The sequence below is a fragment of the Anoplolepis gracilipes genome, chromosome 11 (assembly GCF_047496725.1).
Source record: "Anoplolepis gracilipes chromosome 11, ASM4749672v1, whole genome shotgun sequence".
In the NCBI taxonomy this organism is placed as follows: Eukaryota; Metazoa; Arthropoda; class Insecta; order Hymenoptera; family Formicidae; genus Anoplolepis; species Anoplolepis gracilipes.
In genome coordinates, this window is record NC_132980.1 from 7,809,655 (window position 1) to 7,825,700 (window position 16,046).

At 39.7% G+C, this 16,046-nt stretch overlaps 1 protein-coding gene and 1 long non-coding RNA gene across 6 annotated transcripts in view; one reads left to right on the top strand and one right to left on the bottom strand.

The window, feature by feature from the left end:
• LOC140671410 (uncharacterized) overlaps nt 1–16,046 on the top strand; it is a 296,391-nt gene that overhangs the window by 159,324 nt on the left and 121,021 nt on the right. The gene's annotated exons all lie outside the window — the stretch shown is intronic.
• LOC140671411 (uncharacterized) overlaps nt 1–16,046 on the bottom strand; it is a 349,127-nt gene that overhangs the window by 106,201 nt on the left and 226,880 nt on the right. Inside the window, exons 4-5 of one of the 4 annotated variants that reach the window (XR_012047719.1) lie at nt 10,379–10,539; nt 1,764–9,382 (exon numbers count right to left, since the gene is read on the bottom strand). The exons of the other annotated variants lie outside the window; for them this stretch is intronic. This is a non-coding gene — a long non-coding RNA (uncharacterized lncRNA). Of the gene's footprint in view, nt 1–1,763; nt 9,383–10,378; nt 10,540–16,046 lie in introns of those variants that run through there. 4 annotated transcript variants of the gene reach the window in all.

The window sequence follows — 16,046 nt, forward strand, 5'->3', positions numbered from 1 at the left end:
TTGTTTTTTTTTTTTTGGTAAGAAGACGCATTTACTCGTGCGCGTCACGTTTCTTTACAACAACCGACAGATTTGCCGATCAGTTTACGGCGGCGGGTTCTAATTTTGCACGTGTAAAAAAGTGATGGCCGCGCTAAAACGCGGCAAAAACGCACAGGTGCGGTTACAGCACTCGATAAAGAACGCGTTGAATTTTCCTGGCGCGCGATCTGGCCGCGACGAGCGGAAAAAGTACGATAAATCGTTATTAAACCACGACGTGCATCATTTATTATCATACAAGGTAGCAAAAATATTGTCACCAGTTTGGAAAAAGCTAAACCGAATACTTGACAGAGCCAATCGATTAATATAGGCATGGATTGAGAAATATCGTACAACAGGGAAATAATACAAATTTAATTGAGGAAAATTGTATATAATATATGTAAAATTAATAATATATGTAAGTACGAAGATACTTTATAAATTTGGATCGTGTTTTAAATAATCTTCACCTTTCCGTTTGATGTAAAATAAATCTAATGCTGCTTTTAATTCATCTGCGGCGGGCCAGGATGCTACTACACTAATCCGACGAAATGATGTAAAATGAATTTACGCTTGTCGTGCTCAGTCAGTAGTAAAACGCAGTATCGTTTCCTTCCTCTCCATTTCTCTCCGCTCGGTTGACCGTATCTAGCATTAAGCGCTCGAGTGAGGCAGTATACGAGAGCTAGGTCGTGAAATCGAGCTTCTCTCGCTTGAACATTATATTACCCGATAATACGTATCAAAAAAAAATTGAAAATAAGCAATATAAAGTTTTGATTTTCTCGCGCGTTCGTGCGTTCCGTCGTAATATTTTAATCCTAAATAACGTTTACTCTGTAAAGCCTTGTGTCTACGATGATAGAACTCGATCCCAGATCTCGACCCGAGAAATGTGTAACCAATAAAATTGCCGCTTCTCCGTGGAAGCTGCAAGCTAATTGGCTGCACATTTCTCGAAACTAGAACTCGAACGGACACGAGTTCTCGGATCGTGGATACAAGGCTTTACAGAATTTTCTAAGCTACTAATTGCAGCTCGCTTAATACCTAAGGAGATAGTTTGGGTCTAGGTGTGCACCACGAGGTGCTTAGATTCCCTCGTGGGAGTCATGGCGCGATCGCGTGTGGAAGAGCCGGTGCGCGGCGACCGAGCAACCACCGCGCGCCGGTCGTCGCGTGATAATTCGCCGCGACCACCGACGAAGTTTCCACGATCGATCGTCGAAAAATCCACGGCTCCTTCGGTGGTGGCTTTTTCAAAAGGCCGTTGCACCCAGCATTGCACACGGCGACGAACGGGAAAAGCGAGAAATAAAATTATAATTAAAAACATCTCATACCTCTCTACATATCGATTAAAGGGACTACCAAACTTCTAGGCTTTATACAATTGTTTGATACGCGTCATATTACATATCTTTATTTTTTATAGTATATTCAGTATTTAAAGACGATGAGATTGTCTTTTTTGAAGCTACTTTAAACATAATTCTATAAAATATGATAAAAATTGCACAAGACTGTTATTTTTTAAATGATACAATTATTTTTTTTTTTATATATTGTATATAAATAATATAAAACACTTTGTAAAATACACATTGACGAGTTTATTAAAGAATTCAGTGTCGTCAATGAGTGCGAAAAAGTGTTCGCGACGGCGCGGCGGCTTCCGCAGGTAATCGCGTCGAGGCTATTGAACCCGCGGGCGTGCGCGCGCGCGATGGACGGAGAGAAAACGCAGAACGATAGATGGCAAAACGAACGATAGATAGGGATAAGGACACCGGGAGAAGAGGGATAAATTACCGGTGATAGAATAGGACGTATACGCGCGGCGCGGTAAGAAGACGTGGGGAAGGGTCGAACTCATAGAAAGGTGGGAGAAACCGCGACCGACCGGCAGGGCGAGAGGGGAAGGAAAGTGGAAGGAGACTCCTTTCGACCTCTACCGGAGACCCCACGGTGAACCCCGCCCGAGGCGAGGGGTCAGTCACCTATTCCTCTCTCTCTATGCGGCCTTTTACCGCGGCACAACAGGCTAATTACGCCTGATTACGTACTCGTTTTCAGGCGTGTACGCGTGTACGTTGCTGGCCACGCCAGGATCTCTCTCTTCTTACGCAAGAAGGTCCTCGAGAAAATTTAGCCTACCTAGAAACATAGGCTTTAGGTCGCGTCGTAACCGTGGAATTGACACTTTTACGAAAGCGCTACGACTGTGGTCTGTCATTACGTGAACATGGCGCGTGCGTCGTACCCCAGGCCAGAGGCGACTTGTCCCCTCTGCTGCACCAGCGACGATGCCGTTCGAAATCGATAACGAGAGAAAGAGGGAGAGAGAGGGAGAGAGAAAGAAAGAAGACGACGAGGAGGCGGCAGCCGGAGTACTAAATCGTTTCGTTGATGCACACTCGGTTGAGAAAGGTTACGTTCTGCCGCGTCGTCGTCAATGAAATTCTTCGTAGTTTCTCGAGTAACTGTTTTCTATCGATTTGTTATTGTAGACAATACTTTAAACTTTAAATGTACATTACAAGAGAATCGGCTGTCTGATTTCTTCATCTTCAGGCCCTCCGGCAAATAACTGTTTTTCTGATTATTTTTAGATCGTAATTTTCTATATATTAAAATATAATAGAGAGAAAGAGACACAGAGAAAGATACAGAGAGGCATACATAGAGGGATAATTGGCTAATTGGATAGAGTTAACGGATGCTGAAGAAACCGCTTACGAGTAATGATCCACTAATGATTCGCTAAATTTCACACATCTCGCTACAAAAGTTCAAGTTTATTTATGAATTATTTACGACATAAATTCTTAAATAGCTTTATCTTAAATTAAATTCACAAAAATTATTTTTTCAGTAATTATTATTTTATTGTCATTTTATTATATTAATTATTACTTTCTAAATTTATTTTCTCTTTGCCTTTAGCTATAGCTAATAAACGCATTATATGAAAATTGCGAGAAACCGTTGCTAATATTACGCAGAATTATTTCTTCAACGACATAATAATCCGATGTCGATTATACCTCGCTCGAGGCTACGGCGCTAATCACGCACACACTTTTATGCTATTTTTCTGAATATAGCGTACTTATTCGTTTTCGTAATGCAGCTCATATCAAACGCGTCCATTTGATTACGACACTCGTATCGGAGGTAGCGGATCGAGGTCCTTTTCAGAGATCACGATGGAGATTTTCTTGTTCCCTCGATACGATCTCTAGACGCCTCCTCTCTCTCTCTCTCTCTCTCTCTCTCTCTCTCTCTCTCTCTCTCTCTCTCTCTCTCCTGTGCGGACTGCATCGTGAGAAACGGAGGAGCCCAACGCCTGGCCATCGTGAGCTGCCCACCGAGCGCGATTGCACCGCCGTAGATCACCTTTATTTGCATCTGCACGACGTACCGTTGCATCCGGAGCGGCTACCTGAGAGTCTCCGCCGCCTGATAATTATTGTCTACACGGAAGGCGCGGAATGCCCTCCGTAGCGGACCAACGATGAAGACGTCGTTTCCTAGCTTTAGCACGATAGCTCTCCCGTCCTCGTTTTCGCGCAGTAACGTAAATTTCCGTGTTAATCCGCCTGATCAAAGCGCGCGTGTCTCCACTCCCTCCGTTACGTATATAACGCATATGCCTGTCAGACAGATTCATTTCATGCTCGCGAATGTTCTCGCCGCATAACGAGATAGTTTTGTCGTTGCGATACGCGATATCCCATTCCGGATCGTGTAGTCGTTCTTGTTCACCACGAGAGATATCAAAGATGTCGAGGCGTTTGCTGTATCAACTATGAATGCGTTACCGGTAGTTAGTATGATTGCGAGATCAATCGTAAAATGCGATCGAAACGTTTTTATGATGCATATATGTACGTATCATAAATTTCAGATTAACACGTTTTAAAAAGCTTTCGTCTCTTTTTATTTTTAATTTTATTTTTAAATATATAGATACAATTATTTTTGTTTATGTTATTTATTTTTTGATCTTTCAATGAACAAAGAGAATTAATTGCTTTTTGAATTGAAAAAATATTTTTGTTATGACAAAGATAGAGTGTTTCAACAGAGACTCTTACTTGTTATTGAAATTATTTTAGAGATTTTATTTGTTATCTATAATATATTGTTAGAAATATTGCATTATTTTATTAAAGAGATATTATAAGAAATTTTAATTAGAAACATGAATAAAATTATAACAGTATACCGATTAGGCTTTAAAGGAATATAAAACGTCATATGCCATGACGTTTCAATTCTCGACAGATTGAGATATTTCTTTAAACATGTGCGTGAGCATTTTAATTGAATTATGATTGCAAGCGACTTTATATCTGCAGATCAGAGTAAGATTCGTCCTCGGTCTGATTATCTCGCCAAATCACATCGCGCAGATATAATTAAAAAATACGGTTCCGCGTTTTTATGCGTGACGATTGTAAAAGATTATGCAATTAAGTTTCATTCGCATTGCATAATTACAGCAGCGTTATTGTACATTTCCCACAAACGACTCGTTACGCATTACTTTGCGCGTCTGCTGGGAAATTGTGAAATTCTAGAATCATTTCTCGCGTTCTTTATGTGGCCGATAACACGCGCATTAAAACCGCGAAGTAATAAATTTCCTTAAAGCGCAATAAAACACGGATCATAAGCGTAAACGAGAGAGAGCAGTCTGTCGAAATGGAATGAGACAGGAATCTCTTGTTGCCGCTGGGTACGATATTCGCATTGTAGCGAAGATGTAAAACCGCATTTTGGCACGTAACGTAATCATTACAAATCTGCGTGTCGATTCGCGGGAAGAAATGACGTTATTAATGTATTCCTGGAACATAGATAGACCCTCATTCTCCACGATGATTACCCGTCATTTATTCGTAATCACTGGTGGAAAGCTTTGTCAGTGCCCGATAACATGCATTTATTCTTAAAGCCATAGCCTTCAACTATGTTTCTCGTACTTGTTGCGGTTAAGCATGAACTTGATAAACTGCTGTCATTTTTAATTCAATATTTTTACTACAAGTATTACGATTACGGTATACTACCTAGACATCGGATTGATTTTTTCGAAAACGCGCGTGTCTATATTTATAACGCGATATAAGATTAATTTATCGTTTTTAAAAACCGATATCTCGTGCTTTTTCAACGAATCCCTCGAATTTCGTTTAGACTGTTCAAGTCAAAATGCCTGAATCTCTGAACTCTCGAGTGCCATGCAACTCGATCTTCGTTGCACCAAAGTTCCGTTTTCAGAGACCGGCAACGGCGCACAGGATGCGCGTCGTTGCGCCTTATAAAGAGGCGCGCTAAGCTTATCTGCGCTCATCAGTCGGTCGCGCTCTTTTACCCCGAACCCGGACCAGCGGTCCAAGCTTGTTGTGCGCGCGTAGGAAAGCCTTGGCCGATTAGCATACGCGCGCGGGGTACTCGTTAGCCCCCTCGTTTCCCTCCGGGAACTGCCCTTTCCCCACCTCGAGAAGACTCCCTCGGCTATATAAGGCCATATAATTCAATGCGCGGCGGTTGATCTCGACTCGCGGCTGTCATCGCTAACCAGATCGTTATCCGCGATGTCCGCGACCGCGACGGCCAACGTCGCGGACGCAGAAAATCCGACCGGCTGAAAAACTGATATCGATCTCGCCTTTGTGCGCCGCGATGGCCACGCATTTGCATGCGTAATCGAGCGCGAGTCGTTTCGCGTTCGCGACCGAGTTCCCTCGAATCTGCTCGCGCTAGACTTACGGCCGTTCATCCGTGGTCTGAATGTCGTTGCGGGATTCACCGCAAACGCGGTATTATAATAATGAGAATCCCGGTCGTGCGGTTTAGATCCGCGAATATATATATTTCTATTAGTGATCTCATTAGTGAGATTGTGAAAACTGATATTACCGTAGCGAGTGTCATAATTAATGCCTTACCCCGTTTGTACACCAAGTGACGGAGCAACAAGTACAATATAATGCAGTCGATTTACGTCAGCGCTTTTATATAGATAAATTTCGTAATAATTGATTGCAGCTGCGAACTGTGATTGATTGAATGGATTTTGATAAATGATATCCGAGGTATTGAAAAAAATATTGCGTTGTAACCCATTTTAAAATCTCGAAAAAATAATCGAGTTATATTATGTTCGCAATAATTAAATGTTTTGAAAGGGATTGAGAAAAGAAAGATATATATATATGATATATATATGTGCACGATAGTCGCTTAACACCATTGTATTTCTTATTATTCGTGATATCAGATAATTAATTAAGCTGACGCTTTAACTTGGTAATTAAATATTATAAAAGAAACTCGATGAGAAAAAATTCCCGATCTCTCGTGTCATGATTGCTGTTTCTCCGATTAATAAATTAGTTACACAAATGTGATAAAATGCCGAGCTTGTAGGCTATATATATTATATAGGTTGCATGTTTAGACGAAACAAAAATTTCCATGATTTTTCACGTTTTTAAAATAATGAACCCGCTTTCATAATTTACCGAAATTGTGGATCACACGATCGCATAAATTAATTATCTTGAGCGATAAAAATTGTTAATAACGAGATGCTATCATTAATACTATCGCTGATCAATCCTATGTTTGTTTTGTACACCTCTATTGTATTAAAAATCTCTTGTGCTGATTTACTTATAAATACAACACAATCGACCAATGTATTGCGTCATATTATCGCGACGCTGCATCTAAGAAAGTATCCATGAAAAAAAGTGCAAAGGAGCAAAACGATCTGTCTTTGTACGATAGCCATCGTTCCTACGACCTGATTTCTGATAGATCGATTTATTATCATCGATCGAAGGTATAATAGTGCTTGATGTAGAAACGCACCACCATCGTCCAAGCGTGGTAACAACGAATGCATACGAGTTTTCATGATGCGCGTGTCTGATCGATACAGGGTTCTCTATTAGTATGTTTTGAACCGAAGATTAAAGATTTATTATTTACCCTTAACATGTAAAAATAACAATGTGTGTAACTTGTGAGGATCTTATCAGCCAACATCTTAACTGCTTAGCGAACTTATGAGTCATTTCTGTATAAAGATTTTATGTTAAGAAAATATGAAAGCTTTTATCAGATTATTATTATGACATTTTCAAAATAAACAAAAGGGATGAAAATATATCCTTTAATGGATAGTTTTTTAAAAATATTTTTATACTTTTTAGTTTTTTTCAATTAACTCTTGAGATTTAATATATTAATTATTCGAAAATAATATAAAATTTCTCTGTTTCTTATTCTCAATATTAAAAATCTTTATTAGCGAATTCAATTTGGTTATATAATGTAAAATTTGTTAATGGATTTAAAATATTGCGAAATAACGTTATTAGTTCTAATATTAAGTTTTTTGATGACGAGAAAAATATAGAGAACTGAGGTGAGTCGGGGAGAAGTTTCGGGTTTCACGGTGGATTTATCTAGGATCTGCAGATGCACCTCGTCTGTGCATAGCACAAGCTTCGAGCAACAACCGGCGACGATAAATATTACTGCGTGAATGCATGTTAATGAGCCCCGCCGCCGCGTCGGGTATAAGGCCGCGTATGTAACATGCACGTACGTAGGATATCGCACGTGTATATATGTACGCGCTACGACGACGTGCTCTCTCTTTCCTGGCTTTTCTTATTAGACACAAAAACAACGGAAATTCACCTTGCGTGGTGTGTGAACATTAATCGTTGAGAATTTTCGCTTCATTTAGTTGTAGAGTTCTTGATAAATTAAATAAATATTTTTAGCCACTAAATCGAAAAAATTGTTCCGAGATGCCAAGCTCACGTTATCTCACATTGTCCGTCCACGATTTTTTTAGCATTTTCTACTAGATATAAACGCTTGAAAATTCTACAATAGTTTTACAAACAGTTCTATGCGTTGCAATTATTAAAACATTAATTAAATAAATTAGATCGAGATGCCGGACGTATAAGAACAAAGAGACGAGACGCTCATATCTCTACGCGTTTATATTAATGTGCATATTATACATACTATAAAAATGATAAATTATGCACTTAATAGGTTTTAAGAGGTCTTTGAAAGATTAAATAAATACTGACCATTAAACTGAAAAACAAATAGCTCGGGACAAACTGAGACGTCAAGTTCACGCTATGTCTCACTTTGTTCTTTGACGATTTTTTTAGCATTTCTTGCCAGATTCAACAATTAATGAGTTTCACGAAGTGAGACGCCAGCTTGCGTGCTATACCGATCTTTTCTCTTCTGCTGCTTGTTGCTTTTTTGATGTGCTCGTTAACACGCTCATAAGTTTTCTTATTTGATGATGTAGTTTTTGATTTATTTGACGTTATATAACAAAGAAATAAGTTGTGATGAAACCATAGGCGTTAAGGGTAAATACGGAAAGAATATAAAACAAAAAAGATTTAAATATATCCTCTCAATATTGGGTAGTTTTTTTAAAGATATTTTTATATTTTTTCAATTAGCAGCTTTTAAGATTTAATTATTGAAAAAATAGTATAAAATTTCTCTCTATCTCTCACTCTATCAATATTCAAGATTATTAATTATGGCGAGTCTAATTTTATTATATTTCATACCGGACGATAAAATACATAATCTATCGCCGGGCTGGACCGTGAAATAGCTTCGGGCCACACCTCGCCGCCCTTATCGTCAAAGCGTGATAATAAAGTTCTCATTATTACCATATTTCGCCCGCCTCCGCTGTGAAAGATTGTTAGTCGTCGGGTCACTCCCAGTCAACGATCTTAGAGAATAATCGACGTGTAAAATCAGGACCCTCGCGATCGGAAAGACCTTTTCAGCGATCGCTGTGAAAATCCGACCGCGAAAGGAAAAAAGAAAAGCTCATTATCCTCGCGCGGAGAAGGAACGAACCCGAAAAAGAGAAAAGGAGGAAGGGAGAGCGAACGAATCTCGCACGCTGCCGCCGCGCAATCGCCGGGTGTGTAATAGAACGGAAACGTAATTATGGGGTTCACGGTGCGGCGTCTCGCGGTAGTCGCGTCATTACACACCGTCGTCGTGGAGAGCAATTGTTCTTAGGCTACCTAGTGCCGCGTGCTCGCACCGCTAAATAATATTAGCACTAGACTATGTGCAGCGCGGAGGCATCCATCTGGCAAGCGCGTCACTTCGTTGCATCCGATGCGACTGGGAGTCGTTGTCCGGTGTCCTTGCAATTAACGCCACGTGAGCCCGGAGGGAGCGAGGGCCCACCAGCCCCCTTTATAACTCGGCGGTCTCTTCTTCGCAAATCAATTCCCGCCGAGGTGTCTCTCACGTCGTTCTATAAAAGAATACGAGATACAAAAGCAGGATGCGAAAGATAAAATATGATATTACTTGATTAGATGGAGCATGAAAGTAAATGAAGCAATTTGGTAGGCCAGGCAATGGATAAAGCGAGCGGAACTTAATTTTCAGTCCCTCATCGGATCGATTCTCTAACGTAAATGCTAATATATATCGCGCTAAAATGCAAATTGTCTTACACATATTTATTCAGAATATATGTCAAATATAATTATATAAATTATGCATATATTCGGTGAAATATAACACCGTAAACTTTAGATTCCTTTTTTTTATGTAATTAAAAGAGATATTATAATAAAATAGTTGAATTGAATATTAAAAACTTTCATGTATCTTTTTTGCAATTTACAAAAAGTTTATTTTATTAATAGACTTTATGTGCAATCTAGCTAGACAAATGTACGTTACCATGTATGTAGATTTTGACTAGCAAAAAGGAGTCGAGGAAAATGCGGTCCTCGTGGAAACCTGATCTCCAAATGTCACTGGAGATTTATCGCGGCCGCGCCTTTCCCGGCACTGACTGCCAAGGGCATTTATCCCGCTAAGGTTCTAAGCTAGTAATTGCATTCGCGCCCACCGTGAGTTCGTCATATAAACACACATCCTTATGCAATATCGTCATGGATACTCGACGGTGGCGGCCGTCGAAGGTCGACCGCGCGGGAAAAATCAAAGGATCGAATCTGGATCGGATAGAAAAATAATCGTTAGTTCGCTATTTTGATTCCTCGATGCGAAGCGCCGACAAAAGGTAAACCGACAAGATACAAGATACATAGCTACCTGCCAAGGCACACCTGAGCGTATACGTAACGTTTGTTTTGCATTTCGGGATAACGTCGATGGATAAGCAATCTGACAGTTGCGCAAGGATTACTCTTTCTTTACGGCCGTCGTCGTACTAATTTGTGCGTGAAAGTCGTAGCCAAATTTGACTCTCTCGTTAATCGCAATGCATACTTACCAATCGATTCGACCGATATATTCTCGATAGACCGGCTTGGAAAAAGCTGCGCTCGATGCGGACACTTGCATAATCGACCGTGTTGAAAAATGACTGCACAAGCAAATCAATTGATTTCAGTCAGTCCTGTACTTGTGCACACTCCATATTCGTTTCTGGATCTACCGAATGAAAGGATTATTTATTGTATGTCGCGTAGAATAATTACTATTAAATTCAGTTCAATCCACACTTAAAGTTACGTTATTAAATATTCATTGTTGAAACGTAATTTTTTATTGTGATCTTTGTTTTAATATATATATATATAGTGCATTTTTTTATTTGCTTTCCTTTCTTCTTCGAGTGAAATAATTCTGTAATTTTATTGAAGACTATACAGAAAGATCATCGATGTTAGATCGATCGATTATTAGCAACGTCTATCTGGTACCATTCGGAAACAATGGACGGCATTATGCGACACGTCACGTATATATTGTGAGGCGATCGATGATCCTCTTATTCATCGCGTCGATCCGATGCATTATTGCATCGCGCTGCACCTGACACTCGCGATCGTATCGCGTCATCGTCGTCGTCGTCTCGCCGGCGGAGTAGGATAGAGAAACGAAATGTTGCAAAATTCTCAGCGAAGCGACTTTATAGGTACCGACATGAGCGGCGAAACGAGAGCTCGAGTTTCGTAGCGCGAATTGCGAAAACAAACGTCAAAGTGCTTGCGCGATTGAAATTCAACACCTGATTGCGTAATTATGATAAAATTTGTACGTGAAAAAAGTAGGATGCGACGAAACGTGTAAAATATATTGACTCTTCGGGAGACGATGTCTTGATAATAACATAATCGAGTCTCGATTCAAATGTAACGGTATATATTTTATTTTATTATTAAGCTTAAAAAGTAAGGAAAGTTATGTACAATTGAAACTACTCGCGTAATAGAATTCTTCTAATCGTTATTTGAAATTTTTTATGGATAAATTGAATTTGTGCTATGATATATAAAAAACTATCTTTAACGATAACATTGACAATTAATTGTATATTCGTGATATTTTCAATTTTGCATATTTAAATGTGCTTTTTATTTTCTTTTATGTAACTAATAATTACTTTATTAGCATTTAATTTTCTCTCAGAGAAGAGAGAGAGAGAGAGAGAGAGAGAGAGAGAGAATTCCGTTATAAGAGAATTAACAACGCCTGCTAAAATGCTCAGTTATATCAAGTTTCAGCTAATAAGTTTGCAGTTTACAATCAATGGAATGCGATGAAAGATAAAGCGAGTATTGTTTCGATAAATTTGTCTAATCAGAGAATAGGAATGTTTAAACGAAACCTCAATCTCGATCGAACGAGACACTAGATTTGCGATGTGGAACACGGCGATACGCACCAAATATAAAGTGGAATTTAATTAAGCGTGGCAAAACAGCATTTGTGGCAATTAAACGATCCTATCTTAATTGCTTAATCGAATCTTAATTATATATATGAGTTTTCTTGCTCAGATATTTGCGATTTACGTGATATCTGCTCGGAAATATTTCAATATCGTTCGTGACCGGCAATAAAGATTATACCGATCGATATAAGACATGAGAACAGACATATTAGCATTTCAAGGCGAACGGACAGCGAAGTTTAACATTTTGCGGAATCAAATAGAAATAAATAAATATGCCAATCATGACATAAATCATTCCGCAAATTGTGTTTTGCGGATAATTATGAATCTACTGAGAGATCGATACGCCAGGATTACGCGCTCGCCCCTTTAATCGTTTTATTGCTCGAAAAATTCCGTCGTAATCGGACACGCGATTATAAAGTGTCCGTCGTGGCGGGAATAATACGTTTATTGTAAACGAGGAAACTTTTGTAGCTGCGTTGAGAACAAGATTAATGAGGTGCGATTTGGTTTTGTAATTTTCAACGGCGCGATAAGGCTTATTATTCAGCCAGTCCCTGAGAGTTATGGCCGCGAGCCGTTCTTGATTCGAGCGCGTTACTTCCGAGGCGCCTTTTGCTCCGTAATTTGTGAGCCTCGCTCCCCTGCAGGGCCTTCCTGATGCGCTAGGTTCAACGGATACTTTTTCAACCGCTCGAGATACACGCCCGTATCTCGTACGAATGTGGTGGGATCCATTTTGTACGTTTGATATGTTACCAAATGTTGCTTATATATCGCATCCCACTAATCACGTGTTGAGATTATCAAGTTTTACGTAAGTCGAGTCGAAGAGAGATCCAACCACTACTTACTATACTGTCGCGCGATTTTTCGGCGCGGACAGAAATTGTAATTATATCCACGGTATCACGTGTCGTAGAGAGCTAAATGTATATGTGACAGAGAGAAGATTACTCGGCGAAATCCAATAATTAATATCGCGATGACCCGCTTTAATCTTTCAAATGTCGTAACGTAAGCTACAACGTCACGTAAGGCAATGATTACACAGCACGCGCATGTATACATATTTAAACGCGCATTTTTCTTTGTCGACATGGATAGCGGTATCGAGATTGCGATGGGATACGGCAATATCGAAGCGAGACGGGCTCTATTGTCGAGCGTTTTAGAGCGATCATCGCGGACTTACGTAACGGCACGATCGGCATTGTTGACGGCGAAGCGCAATAACTTACGACAGGGTCTTGAGAGCACGAAGCTCCGCTCGCGCTTTTCACCACCGGTTTTAGTTTAATTATGTGTTTTTCTCGATAATAACGCCAGACTCGCCGCGCTTTCGATGCAATCACATTGAACATACATCGATACGATGAGATCGATGAACAGAATTAGAATATGTTGACAGTTACACGATTTGTTAAGTTATTTTCATGATTTTACCATTTGTCGACTATCGACTGAGATTAATAAGCTAATCGATACATGTTTCTTCAATCAATATCAGTTCTAAAAAATGATAATGTACTCAAAGTCATTCGTCTCTAATTAGATACATTATTGAACTATTCTTAATAATTATTTTTTTATTATTATTTAGTTATTATTTATTAAATTATTATTAATTCATCATTTAATTTAATTACTATTATTAATTATCGGTTGCAGATTATTTTAATAAATTTCTATGTTCTCGTCGGCGATATCACTACTTTGCTTCAAATTTTAAATTCTTTATTTCGTAATTACAAACGCAGACCATGAAAACTCGTAGAACCCGACTTCCGTGTAGCAACTGCGCCGTTATATCAAAAACACATATCAAGACGTTAATTTCCGTAAGTCTTTTTAGCTTCTGCGCTTTACGCCTTTACAATCCGAATAATTTGTCCCTCGCGAAAGACGCTTGTATTTCGTGAAACACGATCGCGCCTTTTCGTGAGTGGCAGTGTGTAACGCGCTCCTAAAAAGGCAAATGTACGCGAAACTACTAACCAGCGGGGGGAGGGGGGACAAAACGGGTTAACGAACCTCCGGCTTCGTCGGCGACGCGTTGTTCCTTCCCTCCCTGCTGCCCCTCCTTTTCCTCCTCGTCGGTTTCTCGTGTCCGTGAATTCTGCATTTTTTCCGCTTGTCTTGCGGATCGGTAATTGTTTCTGTTCAGCTGGCCGCTACAATAGCGCACGCTTGCACTTAATTAGGACGGGGGTGCGCAGGCGCGGGGCCGAGGGGTCAATAAATCACGGCGCGTAACCTTTTCTGCATACACGCGAGTCGGCGCGCTATTAGCTCTGCTAATTAAGGACTACCTGCCGATACTTTGTCGAGTTAATTCGAATGCCGAGTGCGCGCGGGAAATCGCGCGACGACGAGACCCGTCTATTGTTTCGATCAGCCACTTGAGACAGAGAGAAGGGGAGAGAGAAAGAGAATGGAATTATTTAATTACACCCGACTCTGAGTTACGCACAGCGGAGTTAAATATAATATAATTCCTAGAAAACAATAATAATATATTACTTGAACGACTCTATTTTCCGATAGACTTATCTCAATGGAAATCTACGTAACTATATAATTATTTAAGCATGTTTATTTGATTCTGAAGCTTTTTCTATTTTTTATTTTATGAATAAAATTCAGACAAAGAAACGTAGAATTAAATTTAATATTATTTTTTCATTACAAACACTTAATTTTAATAAACTAGAGAAAATCCAATCATTATCGCATATAGAGTTTAATCATACAAGTTATAGATTAACTTGAGATCCGGATTTTATTTATCAGATTGTGTGTGCAGTATGCAAACAGCATAAAGTTTTTTGCCGTGTGTGCAAACATAATAAATTATTACGTAGGACGGTTATGTAAGTAGGAGGCGGATTGAATTACACTGACGAATTAATCAACGTTATAACATTTCTATTAATGATACTCTCTACGCGGCTCGGTCGAACATTCACGTTTCTTAATTCTGATCACCCTGCTTCACTATAATCGTAAATCCGACGACCGTTGAGAATCTGAGAGCGCACGTCGTAAAATCGGACTTTCTACACACGAAGGACACACGGAGAAAAGACCCTCCCTTTTATAACAAATTTTATTCCCTCATTCATGTTTTAATCGTTTGGAATTACACGGTTTATGCGGCGCGTTTAATGCATGACATGGTAGAATAATACACCTTGATGCGCGTGATCGATGGCGCGCGTTCCGCGGCGCGTAATTATCCGCCTTAAAATATGCGCTTTGTTGACGCGCATTAGATCGCACTTAAAGGAACATCAGCGCGGAGAGAGAAAGTTCAACTGATTTAAGGACCGGGATACCGAACGACTGGTTGTAATGTGAGAGCTTGCTTTAATGTCGTTAGTCGCCGCTCTAAGAATAAATTATCGTCTATCTATCGAAGTAATTGATTGACACGTTTGCACGTTTATCCCTCTCGCTCTCTCTCTCTCTCTCTGTCTCTGCATGTTTCCTTGATATTCTCGATTTTTTAATGATACAAAAAATCATATACTTTTACCACACACATCAATTTCTCCATCGATTATTTTCAGATTAGAAGAAACAATTTTCGCTGCAATATTACATTATTCAATTACATCGATTTAAGATTATTAGGAAAATTGATGTTCCTCTCTCTTTCGAAGCGTATAATTAATTTTCATTTTATTCAATTATATAGTAACGCTTTCGCGAATATCTCTTTTAAATTATTTTTATCTAGTTAACTAGAAACACACTTGGCTCGAATACAAATCTGAGTTATGTTCGCGAGAGAAATTGGTCCGAGACACGCAAAATCCATTAGGAACTGTCACGCGCAACGGAATGTACTTCGTTGGACATAATAGCATCAACTCCGACGAAGGGATCCCATCATCCGTCACATCGAGATCGTCGGCGAGCAGTATTCCGCCATTAGATAATAACGTGTTGTCCCAGAAGAGAGTCTAGTTAGTCGTATCGCGGTGTAACATCGATCACGCCCCTCGTAAGTCCGGCTACGATCACAGCATAATTCAAAGCCCCCGCGAACGTTTAATCATCGAGAATCACGACCTGGCCGATCCTACCCTCTCTCGCGATCTCCTTCTTTTCTTCTCTTTCTCTCTTTCTCTCATTTTATCGTCCGCGCTCTCTGTAACGCTTTAGTGAGTCAATGCGATTGCACCGACTTGGAGAGAGGTAAAAGGGAGGGAGAAAGAGAGAGAGAGAGAGAGAGAGAGAGAGGGACGAG